Below are 16,083 nucleotides of genomic sequence, written 5' to 3'. Positions count from 1 at the left end.
CCAGAGCAGACAGAACATTTCATAGAATCACTCGGCATACAGTTTTACTCATTTTAGTTTCACAGGGAAGCAAGCTAAACATGAAAAATGTCACAGCTTTTAAAACACTACTTGTTCAAAACTCTGTATAATGTGACACATGATGCACGGGTCAGAGAGTGGAGTGTGTGTGCTGCATAAACAAAGGCTCTTTACCCTTCACTAGTTCTGGAGTTAGAAGAAAGACCCAGGAGGCAGCGCAGAACTCACAAGACATTAGTGTAGTAGCAGTAGTGTTGGGTGCTGTATGTGTGTGAGGGTGAAACAGGGGCCTTGAGGAGTGTGAAAATACATAGATGTCAGTGAACCCTGGAGTGTGATGAAAGCAGCAGAGCAGAAAACACAAGTTCTGGCACCAGGAATATAGACTCACACAATGCTATATTATGAAACTTTGAGTTCTCCTGTGTGTTGGACTATAAGGAGCTACACTAAGAAAATGTGAAATCGGTACTTCTGTATCTTCTTCAGTTCAGTGGTGGCAAGAACACTCCCTCTGTTTACAACCCATTCAGCATTACGGACGTTATGTTTGTCACGTGAGAGACACGTTTGCATATTACACCCTAATCTACTGTGATAGGCTCTTTGTTACAATTGACACAGAGTGCAACCAGGTCCAACCTACGTAACAGCTACGTAGTTATCTAATGCTATCAAACTCAAAGAAGAGCAAACAGAGTTTTTGAAATGAAGTTAGCAAAGTTAATGTATTTGGACAGAACAGTGTGGTGCTAACACTAGCTTAGCAAACGGGCCAACAGCTCCACAGGCATTCCAGCTCTTTTCAGTGAGTCAGATCGACTGGCTCAGCTCACCAGTAAGAGCCGGCTCTTTCAGATCCCAAATTTCTCTTCATTCAGTAACACCGACAGCTTTTTTGCTCCCGAAATTAGCCAACTTACCAATATTATATAATTGAGTTTTCAAACCGTAGGCTAATTAACAAAATGCAGTGTGTTTTTAAAAATTGAATAAGTCAGAGAAGTAGCTTCTTTGGTTGAATTTTGAAAGGCAGGGATTGGCAAAATGTAGGCCAATCCATCAAGCAGTCATCAACAACGGTAGATAAATGTTAAAAAGCAGAAGACCTAGTGAGACACGCTCTGCCAAGAAGAAAACCAGAGACAGGGGAGACACAATGATCTAAGAAGGAGGTTTTGTTCTATAGTGGCTTAAGATCTACCTATTTGTGTGTATATCTATATCTATATCTATACATATATATCTATATGTGTGTGTGTGTATATATCTATATATCTATCTATTTATCTATCTATCTATCTATATATATATATATATATATATATATATATATATATATATATACATATATAAAATGTAATCGGCTCCTCTGTGTTTCTAAATTTTCATTTGCACTTTTGAGTTTTTAGTCTGTTATGGATGTGTTATTGTCACTTATCTGTAATGAAATATATATGTGTATATATATATGTATGTATGTATATTGCCACATCACTACTCTACATACCAGAGGTTTCATTAAAGATAAGTGACAATAACACATCCATAACAGACTAAAAACTCAAAAGTGCAAATGAAAATTTAAAAACACAGAGGAGCCGATTTGATACATTTCTCATTAAAATAAACTCTCTTTATAAGATGTTCAGTGCAGACATACAAGTTTGAGAACTGACAAAATACACATACACCATAAATTAAAGTAAACAAAAGTGAAAACATGTTTACATTAAATAAAAACAGGGAGATTGTTTAGTCACTAAACATTAAAGTGGTAGGTATTTGTGTTTCATAAGAAACAGGTATCAGTAACGGAAGCCCTTCACATGTGCGAATGCTAAGCTAACACTGGAGCTAGTCAAAATTAGAGGCTGATGAGGACTCATCATCTTTTACACAACATATTTAGAAAACTTTACTGAAACAATATGAAGAATGGTATGTCTGCACTCTTTTGCTGCATTAAAAGGGCTTAACAAGGAAAAAAAATATTTTATGATTATGACTATTATTATTATTATTATTATTATGAGCTCATTTATCTTATTTACCTTTAGGCACAATGTTTTCATCACAAATATGTGAGCACTGTACTGTCCTGTTTACTCTGACTGATGTATAAATCTATGTGGTTTTCCACATAGTTAAATCCAAAACTTTCAACTTCAGGAATGCGACAAAAACACGACCACCCTCCAGATGATGAAGATACCATCAGGCATGTGTCAGGCATACGTTCCTCAGGAACACCTTTCCACCATCTAATTTACTGCCACTGCCGTTCTCACCGCAGGTTCGTTCAGAGGAGTTCTGTCTTCTTCCTTTACGTGATGCAGGAAGGAACGTTGAGAGGTCATTGTAACTGGCTGAGAGGTGTGTTGATCTTAATTTTGCAAAGGGTCAGTTGTCGGATTTAAGGTTTAATGGTGGTTGATTGAAAATCATGCTTAGATAGTTTTAATTTGACAGTTTAATGCATTCAGTTAGACAGAACACCCTAGCAGTGTTTTGAAATACTGACTAAATGGTTCCCTTTCAGCAAGAGGCCTATTTGTTTATTTAACGTCCAGCTTAACGTGCCCATAGATTACACTACATGTCCATGAAATATGTTATTTATTACTGATATTAATGGAACGTAAAACGTTGATGAATCCGTGGTTGACGTTCAAAGTCCAGTCTATGATAAAAAAACACAACCAGGTGCCCTGCAGATGCACCAGGTACCGTGTGCATACAGTGCCATCTAGTGATCATTATTAATGCTTGAATGTAACCAGCATAAACATTCATAAAACGTATTGATTGTAAATACTCTATCACTGTGTGTTAAAAAACAAAGTTGATTAAAAAAAATGCGACTTGCCTCTAAAGTAGCACATTTGCTGTACGTTACTTCACACTTAAAACAAAAGACCGGAGCACAGGACATCACTGCGAGTTCTAACGTCATGTGGTCGCTAGATGTCGCTAAGTCTTCATGATCAGACTGAATTCGTCTTTGCGTTTCTCTTAGGAAATATATTTAGGATTAAGCAATAAAACAGTAAAATAAAAGTCCCCTCCGATCGTTACACATCACTATAATGGGTTTTAGTTCAGCACGTTTGTGTGTTAGACGATGTTCAAGCAGTCGATAAATCTGCCTTGTTTTCTAGCACCAGAGCGCCGCTGTGGCGATAACCTGCGCACACGCACAATGCGCTGATTGGTCGCTTCACGCGTCACTCCTCTCGCCCCGCCCCCCAAAATTTTCGCGCGCTCCGTTCGTAGCTAAGGTAGGTTGGCTCGCGCGTTTGACCTAATTGGCGTTCGGCCAAAAACACCGAGCGACAGATGAGGGCCAAAGATTGGGAGCGTTTGTGTAACACCAAACGAGCTGAAAAACAAGAGAAGACAGGAGAAAAAGGCGGCATTAGTGGCCATTCATTGAGACTGTTTACCAAACGGGCCACATTACAGCCATTTAATAACACAACAGCGGAGCGGTTTTCGCCCTCGCGGTCACCTCTTAATAGACAGCTTACAGAGGACGGTGCTAAACTGATGAGTCTTGCTGGCGTCCGTGTGTATAAAGAGCTGCAACCGCGTTGCGGTTCTTGTGTTTCTTTTGTACTTAGTTATCAGGTAATATAAGCCCTTGTGCTGTAACTGACACGACATATTTGGGATATTTAACCGTCCTTCTCTCTCGCCGCTGCGCCCGGCAGCTCGACAGATCTCCCGCCTGTGCAGCGGCGCTCAGCTTGTGTAGGCTGCCGCTCGGTGTGCAGCGCGCATGCGCGGGGGGAGCCCGAGGTAGGCCCTGCTGTTTTTCTAACTCCAGTCAATCCAACGCGGCCATCTAAACCAAAACAAGGAGAGAGAAATCCCCCCGCAACGGCGAGAAAACGAGGTAAGGGCCGGTCGTTTCTGCACGACGGTGCTGCTTTTTAATTTAAAAACAGGACTGTCAGTCCCTCCGTAGCGCGGCGGACGCTTTAGTGCAGACGGGAAGGCAGAAAGAAACACGGCTCTGTGTGTGAGTGAGTGTGTATGAGTGTGAGTGAGTGAGTGTGTGTGTGTTGTTCTTGTGCTCGCTGGGGAAGAAGCCGAAGGCCTGCTGACCCACATTTCGTTCTCGCCTAGTGAGTCTACAGCGGGGAGGATTAGTGCTCACGGTGCCGCTCCGCTAAGCGTTCGCGGCTAGGTTAGCGAGCTAGCCGACTCACGGCTGGGTTATTTATCCGCCTTTGGCTGGTTCGTGTTTGAAACTTTGCTCCTATGTTTGATGCCGTGGGAGCTCGCAGTGACCTGTGTAACGTTAATAAACCAGTTAAACCAGCGCGTTGGCTCTGCTCAGCGCTTCTAGGTCACGTTTAACGTTAAGCATTTCGTTTCACCACCGTGCCTGTAGGTCACCGAGTTCCTGCCCAAATCAGCGGCGCTTATTTCGGTCTTGCTTGATCGATTTGTAGAGGGGAGGGGGTCCAGATCCAGACCTAACTGTAGCCCGACCGTTTAACCGTTAGAGCAACCTGTTAGAGAGGTGGGCACGGCTAGCGACATCATTATCTTCAGCTAACCGCGTTAGTGGGCTAGCCTGGTTCACAGATTAGCTCCCGGCTCGTGGACGGTGGTGCCGTGGAGGAGGATTACGCGTGTGTTGCCGAGCTGTACGGCGCTGTTGGCTCCGAAACGTTGCCGGAGAGTCCGGCAGCAGAGTGGAAATAAATGTTTATTCCCACCGGCTTCCCAGGGCAGCGTGTTTAGCGGTCAGGAGAAGGTAGTTCACCATCAAATTTAGTGCTAGCCTAGCTGTTTTCCTCAGATGGAACCTCAGCTTTGGGTCGCCTGAAGCTTCACGCTCTCAGATCTCATGGGGTCGCCCATAGACCACGCTGTGTCTGTCAAGTTAGTGAACAGAGCTAGGTTAATTAAGGAACCTTGTCCTGCGCTGTCATTTAGGGATGTTTCAGTTTCAGATCATTGCGATTTGTGCTTCAGCACCCTGTGTAAATCCCACACGGCGTTCTGTATCCATGTGCACTGTAGCGCCAAAAGTTTGTAGACAATACTAATGAATGAATTCAGCTGCTTTAAGGTATAAACTCCATAGAAAAGCACTGCCCGTAGAAGGGGACAGTGTGGAGCAGCTGCACATGAGCCTAAGGTCATCACCATGCCCAATGAGGGGTGGAGCAGGGGAACTGTGTTCTCTGGAGTGATGGAGCTCCATCCGGTACCCTTTGGGATGAGTTGGAGTGATCCAGCACTAATTCATCATTAGTACCTATACTAATGCTTCTGTGGCTGAATGCAATCAAATTCCTCACAGCAGTGTTCCAGCATCTAATGTAAAGCCCCTCGGAGGAGTAGAGACTGTTAAGTGGGGACCCTTGATTTCGGAAGAGATGTTGAATGAGCAGTTGCCTACAGACTTTCGACAGACAGTGAATGACCCCTCATTGACACTTATTCGCAGAGGTGATGAGGGACATTTATGACTCCCAGTTCATGGTTCAAGATCAGTAGCTGTAATATACAGTGTAGAGGTGAGGTGAGTTTTTTATAGAGCGGAACAGCGCCCGTATCAATAAACTACTGGCTCTCCCACATGCGGCTTGATGCCCTTCATGAACTTGCTGTTACGATACCTGACCACTTTCAATGTGAGAAAAGGAAAAGAAGCAGGTTATTATTATACAGTGAATGCTGTACTTCCAGAATGCAAGCATTCCTTTTCATGTGTGTGTTATTGTTTGGCAGTGTGGTTGTAAAAGATATTTCAGAATGCACTGTCAACACTGTCAGTAGTTAAAGGGTGCCTGACTGTACTCTTTAAGCTCTTAAATGAGTTGAGTATTCTTTCTATGATTTAATGTACACTAAAGTAGCCAGGCACCTTAGTGAATTCAGTTACCTTAAGGTGCACCTGATGCTGAAATAGTTGTTCAGTTATGGGGACACTATGAAGCATCCACACATGAACCTAATGTCGCCATGCCCAGTGCCAAGCACACACAGCAATGTTCTAACCACTAGTATGAAGACTTCCCAGAAGAGTAGAGGCTGTAGTGCAGAAAAGGGCAGAAAACTCCCTATTAATTCCCAATGATTTCAGAAGAAATGTTGTTCAGGTTATTGTTATTGTGTGCGTTGGTTAAATGCAAGTCAGTCCTGTGTATATCAGTGTTTCTCTGTACATTATTAGGGATGCACTAGATACACTGGAATTGTGGTCCTATGCCAGTATTTGATGCTTTTCGTGTACCTATCTGCCAATGCCGATAAAGAAACCTTTAACGTTGTATTATTGTTGTTATTATTAACAATATTATTTTTTATTTATTTATTTAGTTTTTATTTATTTTCATACAGAGCTGTTCTAAAGCCTGAAGTCGCTGTATAGTTTCAGTGATAGACAAGAACACAAATCGTCAGGAGATGAAGAAGCGTGTTGTGCTCTTTTGAAGTACAGTAACTATGTCATCAAATAGCAGCTATATAGGTGAAATCTAAGCGTCAGTCCAGTGTTGATAATTTTGTCTAAGCATTTATTTACCGATACAGTTATGATTCCAATATCATCGTGCGTCGCTATACAGCTACTGCACTATTATAACTATGTATTTTCTGCCATCCATTTACTGTCAGTGCCCTTAAGTCTGCCTGGCGTGCTGTTTGCAGCCCAAATGCATGACTGCTGATAGTGTCTTGTCCTACTCAACAAAAGGATGTATTGAGTACAGCAAGGTTAAAGTGATTGTGCTGTGCGGAAGTCTCATGTATTATTACAGTGTGGTGGTGTGTGTGTTCGTGCATTGTATGTGAATGAACTGTGGGGGTTTTGTGGTGCGAGAGAGACCCCAGTGTGAGTACTTAATGAACAGTTTCTAATGGCAGTTCTATTGACAATTCTGTTTCCTACTGAGTTGTGCTGTGATATACAGCTGTACATACCTGTCTTGATTGTCTTTGTCTGCTAAAGTGTAGATTCTGCCTTGCTTGCTTTCAACACCCTGAAGCTAAAAACTGCATAGAACGGAAATATTAATGTGCAGACACAGGGGTGGGAGGGCATTATGTGGCATGCAGACACGCGAAGACACACAAACAGTGGTCGTGTGCAGAAGCTCCGTTGGTGTGACTCATGTCATTGAGGCAGAATGAAGGCCATGAGCTAGTATGTGAGCTTGGAGTGAAGAGCGAATGGAACCACATTTTGCCTTTGACTCTGTTAGCAAAGTGGTGCCCCAGAGACTCCAAGAGAGTTTTTATTAACAAATGAAATTGCCATTGAGTCATAAAATTCCACAACGCTTTATCAGTTAAATGTAGGGAGTATAGCATGACTGGAGATTAGATTACAAACCAAGTTCCAGAGAAATGCCCAGTTTTTTAATCCGTTTTTTAAAATATGAATGGGAAAACCCTATTCACTGTTTGAATATCTTTCTTCTTTTGGATGTCATAATGAGGGCAGTATTGATAAAATTCATTATAATGTTCTTCTCCAAGTGATCGCGCTGGGTGGAAGCGTCATGTCTTGTTAGTGTGACGGTGTGTGTGTTCGTGCATTGTGGGAGGATGGTCAAGCGGTCAAGGCTCACAGTATCCTATTATATATTCAAGTTTGCATTAATAAAGTTAACAAACTCATGCTTTGAGTGCTGCTACTCTGTGCTTGAGGAGCGTCTTACAAAGCTGAATTAGCTCGTTATGATTGGCCTGCTTCTCTATGCATAGTCAGTATGTGCGAATAGGGACATCCCCTCTGTGTGTAGCTCTGGCCTCGATTGCTACTATATTTACAGGGCATGTCGAGAGTTAGCTTGGTGCCTCATCACGTTATGTGTGTGTGTGTGTGTGTGTATATATATATATATATATATATATGTATATATATGTATATATATGTATATATATGTATATATGTGTATATATATATATATATGTGTATATATATATATATATGTGTATATATATATATATATGTGTATATATATATATGTATATATGTATATATATATATATATATATATATGTATATATATATATGTATGTATGTATTTTTTTTTTAAGAATTAGCTATTTTTTTAAATTGACGGTGATATTATCTATCATTTAATTTACTATCAACAAGTCTTGGTCTGTTTTCAGATTAAAACACAAAACTGCATTATGTTATTAAAAATATCAAAGACGTTGCAGTGAGAAATGGCTGTTTAGACATACTTTGTGTTGATTTGATAAGACAAGAAACACAGATTAATGGACGAAATACATGTTAAAAGACATGATAGTCATTTGAAAGTGGTATTTTCTAATCATGTTCAGGTGATCTATAAGGGTATTGAGAGTGTGGGGAAAAATCTGATTGCTGAATTAAACATTCATTCTGGCTGATGGAAGAAATAAAGATAAAAGAGAGGATAAAAAAAAGTTCATTTTAGGTTTGTGCTCAGAGTTTTTACTGTATGTGTCCAAAGCAGGAGCTCCAGTGTTCCTTGTCAAAAAGCTAACTGTAAAACCCTGTATTCGAAGATGTCACCTGGTGCTGATATGGAGAGGCTCTCAGGAGGACACAGCCTGTATTGTTAATGTTTTGGATTCTCTGAATGAGTTTCAGACTTCTAGGAAACATGTCATGGATGATCAGCTCTGTGATGCTGTGGTTAAGAGAGCTGGACTGTGGAACTGGAAAACAGTTGTCTTAACAAACCAGAAGCTCCACAGGAGCTGATGGTTTAAAAAATGACTCCTCAAAGCTCCCATCGTGATGATACTCGAGAAAGCAGTTTTGGCTAATTTAGACCATTTAGAGACATGTGCCTGAAGAGTTTCTCACCAGGGGCTCCTTTTTACAGGCCTTCTTTAACAGCCAGTAATCTACCGTCAGAATGGAGGAGGGTTATGCAGTGAAATGAAGGTGATTATTAGTCAGACTGGGATGTTAAATGCATGGTTAGAGTTAAATGAAATGCTCAGGGAATCTATAATATTACGGATAAAAAGCTTCTCTTGATAAGAAATCTGTGTGTATTACATTTCACTGTGTTGCAGAAACTAAGCTATAATCTATGTTAATGGAGCTGCTTTTTGTGGAAAACTGATGGTGATAGATATGAAATGCGGTATTTATAAATGGTTGGATTTGAGACTTTTTCTTCTTGAGTTGTCAAACTGTTTTTTAAAAACCACTTACTTGTATTTTACAACATTGACTTCAAGCAACTGTATTGAGATTCTTGGCAGCGAAGGTGTTGGTTCCTGTTTAGCTTTCCTGTGCTTTGGATATGCTTTGAATGTTTGGCCGTATATTTGGATGAGCTGAATAAGCCTGGCGTCGAAATCCCAAACACAGATTACTCCCTGCCTGAGCTGAATTTTTAGATGTGGTCTTCTGTAGAAGTAGCCAATCCAGAGACAAATGTTGAACATCAAGCTGAAAAATAATGTTACTTCAAGGGTTGTCTGTTAAAAAAATGGTTCTATAAAAAACCATGAGTGCTCAAAAAACCCTTTTAAGGGTTCTTTGCATCATGAAAGGGTAGGGCTGGGCGATTAATCGAAAAGTAATCGATATAGGCATTCAGAACCTCGAACCATCGTAATCCTTTCCCCACTCTGTGTGCTCATGTACTGTCCCCTTAAAGACTTACCACCGCGCGTGTATCACTCTGCCACGTCCAGTCTGCGACATGGAAGCTAAGGCTTTGTTTACACAGCAGGTAAAAGTGGTCCAAATCTGATTTTCTCACCAAATCCGATTTATTTTGTTTGGCTGTTCACAATATCTTTTAAATGTGATCTGTATGTGACATCAGTCCGAACAGATCGGCTCCCAAACTGACCCGCATGCGCAAAAGAACAATGCTTCACGTTGCTCATCCAGAGGTAAACAATCCTAACTATGAACGAACGGTTCAGCTTCATCTTCGCCAGCATCACAGGAGCCATCATGAAGCTTCACTGACTGACAGCTGGACTCATCAACCAGAATGTGTTCGAGCTCGCTGTAAAAAACGGCGCAGTTACTTGAAATAAAATGAAATGAAATGAACCTTTTGTAGCCAACTGTGTCTGAACACATCGGAATTAGACCTCCGCATTTAACCCGTCCGTGCAGTGAAACACCACATACACACTAGTGAACACTCACACACTAGGGGGCGGTGAGCACACTTGCCCGGAGCGGTGGGCAGCCCTATCCGCGGCGCCCGGGGAGCTTCAGTCACATACTGTCAGCTGAGGGGATCGAAGCGGCGACCTTCCGGTCACAAGGCTGGTTCCCTAACCTCCAGCCCACGACTTCCCCACTTCTGTGGTTCGTGTCCTCGGATTCTTTAAACTTTGCTTTCAGACTTTTAACTGTTCTTTGACGCAGCAGCCTCGTTCTCCTACGGCTGCGTTTGGATATTTCTTTAGAAATCTCTTCAAACGTGGAGGATTTTGGATGAGTCTCTTCTATTTTTTGTACAGAAATATCACCCCAAATGTTTGAGTCTCAGCAGCACAAAATTGTGACGAATGTCGAGTTGGATTGACGTAAAAGCCACGTGAATTCTCATCTGGCTGTTGATGATTTACGTTAAGATATGCAGAGCATATTTACAGTACAAACCTTTTCAGTGAACTATGAGGGCAAAAAACAAAAGCAACCAAAAAAAAAGTTCATTAATCGTAATCAAGGTAAAACATTCAATTAATCGTGATATTGATTTGAGATCATATCGCCCAGCGCTATGAAAGGGTTATTCAGATTGATGGAGAATATGGTTCTATAAAGAGCCTTTTTTAAAAGGGTTCTATATAGCAGCAAAAAGGGTTCTTCTATTGTTATAACGTCAAGCTTATAATAATAGAAGAACCCTTTTTGCTGCTGTATAGAACCCTTTTCACAAAGGCTCTTTATAGAACCATATTTAACACATTCTTCATCAATCTGAAAAACCTTTTAATGATGCAAAGAACCCTTTAATCAAAGGGTTCTTTGAGTGTTCATGGTTCTACGTAGACCCATTTTCTTTGCTATGGAATCCCTGACGAACCATCATTTGTAAGTGTGTGGACTGTAAGCATGCATTAGTAGGTAATGAACAAGCACAGCAATAATCCGCCTCTGAAAACGTTCTTACTTTACCCCAGAAGTTCCACAGAGAACACCACCTAACACATGAATATCTTCCTCAAACCATAACTTAGTCAAGAGAATCTGATTAGCTGACCTGATTTATGTGTTTATTAAGCTGCAGAGTTCTTGAGAAGCTGTTTTGAGGGAGTAGCTGTGTCAGTAGCGCTTTACAGATTGAGAATAACTGGGTAATGTTATGGTAATCTTATGAAAACAGGTTGTATATTAAAAAAATGATATTGTCAGTTTAAATTTAGCAGGGAAACAAAGGAGCATGTTGCTTGCTGGTTTAACACCGGCTAAAAAAAATCATTGCACAGAGGCGGCTTCACCCACATAATCTAAGTATATGACACTGGCTATTTCAACTGCATGACAAAGTTATGTTAGAATTGGCCACAGCTAGGATTAATAAAGGTAAAACATCTACTGTTGAGACGTGGAAACAGATTTGTTGTGATGTGACGAAAAGATTGGAACAAATGCTATGAGGTAAATCTTATAGGCTGACATTCTTTTCTCTCTCTTTCGTTTTATTTTTGAAATCTCATCCTTGTCATTAAATCTTATTTAGTAAATAGTATAAAAATATGTACAGAAAATGGGAATGGATGGACCGGTGGGATGGGGTAGGTAAGGGGGTTGTTTTTTTGATTTCCTTCAGTTCTGTAATGTTGTGATCTGTAAGTGCTACTTGATTAACAGGAAACAAATTAAAAATTGATCACAAAAGTCATTAATTTTCTGGTTGTTACTAAGTAATAATTTAGTAATTGAAACGGCAACAAGTTGGTAATAAATTAGTCAAAATTCCATGCTAATCTTCTAATTGTTAAGAAGGATAAACGTACATTTTTGGGGTAATAACTCCTATATTATGAAATCCATACCATACCATTTTTATTTTTCCATTCTGCTTATAATTACCAATCATTTATTAACAACTATAAAAATATCCAGTAATTTTTTTAGGTTAGTAGCTTGTTAACACTATTTTTCTCGTTTATTACCAGCTCATTACCGACAATCACTAACTCAAATTTTAGTACTTTAAAATTAGCATATAATTTTTAGGTTAATTCTAATTGTTACCATTATTTTTTCATTTTATTACCAACCTTTTCCCACTACAATTACTAACTTATTGTTTAGTAACAACTACAAAATTAGCATGTAATTTATAGGCAAGTACAACTTGTTACTATAATATTACTATATTATTACCCCCTTATTACTGCTTTGTAAAGTGCCACAGCAGTGTCTTATCAGTGTTTGTATGGTTGTGTTGTGTAGTTATTGTAAGTGCATTAACCTCTGTACAGTATTGTGGTCGTTTTCTAAACCACAGGAAGTTAGTGTTAAAGTTTAGTTTGTGCTAAGAGCCCCCAAAACTAACATTGCAGTCTCTCTTTGCTCCCATTTGTGGATTACACTGCTGAGAAATGGTTAGTGGAACAATAGTGTGGTAACTCTGCTGTATTTAATAGGCTGTTCTAGACTAAAATCGAATATCAGCATTCATAAAAGCCTTGAACAGTTCATTAATAGTTGAATAATACAGTTGCTGGGTGATATATTGTCTATACTTGTATACTGTGTCTACCTGTGTACATACAGTGGTGTTGCTTTTCTTTTTTAGTGTTTTAGCAATGTATTTATGAGAGTTGCATCCATGACAAAATGTCCATTAAAATAACGTAACATTTGCAAAGCAAAGGTTTGTTTGTTTGTTTGTTTATATATATATATATATATATATATATATATATATATATATATATATATATATATATATATATATATATATATAAACCAAAAAAATGACTCCTACCAGTACTTAGGAAACATGGGTTCACGAATTTTATTAACGCTAACTTATGTATTCTTATACCATGATGCTAGGAGATGTTCAGAGAGTATTGTTATATTTGAAAAAGCATGGATGATGGTGTAAATTCAGACAATTGATACTTGTCTGCAGAAATATTGCAATAAAGGATGTCATCATGACCCCAATTCACTTACGAAGTACCACATGTGGATTTTACAGAGCCGAACCTGTACAACACCGGATGCTGATGGATGCTGGTCATCGTTTCCTGTGGGTTTTTTTTGATGTGTCAGCATGTTATTTTTATATTATACTAGCAACTCGAACGGTTAACCAAATATTTGAGTACCCCTGCACGTCCCTATTAATTACCTTATAATTATTAAAAAACAACCGACTTGACTTTTACTTAATTAATTATGCACCAGTTTGGCACTATTTTGATTACCAACCAAATCAATGTGTCAAACCACTGGATGTTAAATGTTCTATGCCGTCTGCATAAAAGACGATCAGCAAGGCTGCTCATACTACCAGTTTGCAAGCATATCTCGGGATGCGTCATCCAGCTCAGTGTGCTTTCGTAGTGTGTATAATGAAGAATATACAGATGATACAGATGTTCTATGAAGTGGAGATGCGCTCTGTGCAGTGTTAAAGGCTAAAATAGGCTTCTATGTTAACGCTATATGGGGTAGTTAAGTACCATTAACAGTATCTATTTTAATGTGGTAATTTATAGGACTAGAGGTGAGAGATGTGAATGACTGAAGCCGTTTTTGCTTCTATAATTGTTAACATGGTAATGCTGCTTGTTCTCTGTTGAAGAGGTGGTCGTAGTCTGCAGTCTACAGGTGAGCAGTACTTTCATAGCACTTTCCAAGTATAACTGTGTTAGATGATATTTAAGTTTTCATGAAAAAAGTTAATGAAACCGTGATTTATGAGTAGAAAAAAAACTAAGCACCCAGGCGGCATACTCTACACTAACCGTTCTTTTAGAAAACAATGAAAAAAAAATTAAGACCTAATTAATAAGGATATTATTCAGCAGAGTGTTATCATTGATGCAGTACTTATCTATCAATACTACTAAAATTAAAAATCAACACTGTCCTACGACACCAGCAAACTAGAATTAAGCAATAGAACACGAGAGGGAGTGTGTTATCGCGAAATAACATCACGGCTGTGATTTGGTCGCCAGAGATCGTCACAGCTGGGATGTTACAGCGATAACACACTCCTTGAGTGTTCTATTGCTTTAACAGTTAAATAAATAAAGTAAGAAATTAATAAACTGGGCCGTGAACGCAGCGTTTAATATGTTTTAATGTCAGCAGTTCCTTCTGCCAATTATAGTTCCTTAACAAGCAGCTTGTTGCTACGTCAGAGTAATGAGCTCCGCCCACTCGCTGCCCAGCCGGCAGTTCGTTCTCCAGCTCCTCACACAGACCAACTGACGGTTTGGGAATTTAGTGTCGTCTCATTTTCAGAGTCTGACCAAATCGGCTGTCGGTCAAACGTGATCTTAAAAATATCAATTTTCTGTTTGTGCGAAAAGTAAGAAGTAAAAACGTTCAAATGGCTTGAGCGTCTCCTACAGCTGGCAAAGTCGTTGCTTAGGAATGGCGTCTCAGCGGAGTGATAGTGTGTGTGAAAAACCGGTTAGAACGCTTCTCAACCAATCAGCTTGTGTAGCCGTAACTAACTGTTGTATAATAGATGATGCATCGCCCAGAGTGTAGTTTGAATTATTGTCCTTTTTGCTTCATGCAAAGTCCTTGTCGTTGTGCTCTTTTCACCATAGTCCTATCAGGATATCCAGCTGTCAGTGGCCAGAGTATCTGAAATGAGCCTTCTCTTTTATAGGAACATCTGTCAGTCATCAAAACTAGACTGGGTTTGTCATATCAGAATAAAGTGAGAGGGAGGAACATGATGCACATATATTTCTGAAGCTGCTTTGGAATTCTAAGGGTGGGAATCTCTAGATACCTCACTGTTTGTTTCAGGTTGCCTAGACCTGATTATTAAATGATTGTTAATGCTTCTCTATTTTTGTTTTCATGGCCTAAATCATGATTTTTCCTGTATTTGTCGTTAAGGAGAGGTGTTGGCGTAGTTGAATGTAGGAAACACAGAATACACATCAAAATAGGGCCTTTGCTCCTCATGAAGCAGGTGAACTGTAACATTGGGCAGGGTGCTTTAACTTTGGAAAAGTGAAAGGACAACGCAAAGTTTCTCCCCCTCATTTCAGGAGCAAAACTTTTACAAGTGCTTTCACTCACAGCTGAGTTTGAGATGGTTTTGGAGATGCAGCTCCACACTAAACGAAGCTCCAAACAAATGTCTCAAACCTGGCAAACGGAGAAACGGTGACAGTGGGCTACTGTCCATTCTGGAAATGTGAAAGTAGCTTGAAGAGCTTCATCACTTCAGAAGCTGAAACTTTGAGTTCTTCCACATTTACCTCTGTTTGTAACCCAGTTTAAGCTGCTTTTCTGAGATTCTGATCCTTCTGACGTTTGTGAAAATACTTCAGTTGCTGGAACACAGCTGCTCCGTCAGCTTGCTTGTTGCTTTGCCAACAGAAGAGACCACTATGATTGGTCAGTAAGTTCTTGTTGGTGATAAGTTTTTTTGCAAAAAACGACTAAGTTAAATAAAATAATGTCACATTTTCAAAAAATCACATTTGGTGTGCAAGATATTCTTATACACTTAAGTTTGTTTACTGTTGTCTGAATAAATTGCGCTGGGTGTGTAAAGGTCTTTACTCTGAATTTTACTGGATTAGCCTCTTAGGAATTTACTGAGGTGTTTGTTGAACAAATACACATAGGCTTACACAGGGTCATGTTTACTATGGTTTCTGGCCTTTTGTTTCATATTCATGAAACGTATGGCCAGTTGTGACTGCAAACATGCGTGGTCTACTGAGGTTCTGCATTTTTCTCCCCTCTTTAAAACTGGACTATGCCAAAGTATCCCACTTTGTAGGGAAGTAGGGGAAAACTTTTTTTTAAGAGAGAATTGTGATTCTTCTAAGAATCAATCATTTTTTAACCCCTAATAAATTTCAGGGGTTGAGTTTGTTGACTTGCAT

General features: G+C 39.6%; 1 protein-coding gene across 2 annotated transcripts in view; it reads left to right on the top strand.

Moving 5' to 3' along the window:
* Positions 1-3,808: 3,808 nt before the first annotated feature.
* The window catches only part of clocka (clock circadian regulator a), a 96,100-nt gene continuing 83,825 nt past the window's right edge, over positions 3,809-16,083 (top strand). For both annotated transcript variants that reach the window (XM_036581490.1, XM_036581489.1), the window contains exon 1: positions 3,809-3,919. The gene's annotated coding sequence lies outside the window, so the exon portion shown is untranslated. The remainder of the gene's footprint in view (positions 3,920-16,083) is intronic.

The sequence above is a fragment of the Colossoma macropomum genome, unplaced genomic scaffold (assembly GCF_904425465.1).
Source record: "Colossoma macropomum unplaced genomic scaffold, Colossoma_macropomum, whole genome shotgun sequence".
Taxonomy (NCBI): Eukaryota; Metazoa; Chordata; class Actinopteri; order Characiformes; family Serrasalmidae; genus Colossoma; species Colossoma macropomum.
Note: the sequence above shows the minus strand (reverse complement) of the source record. Positions and strands in the feature narration are given on the sequence as shown.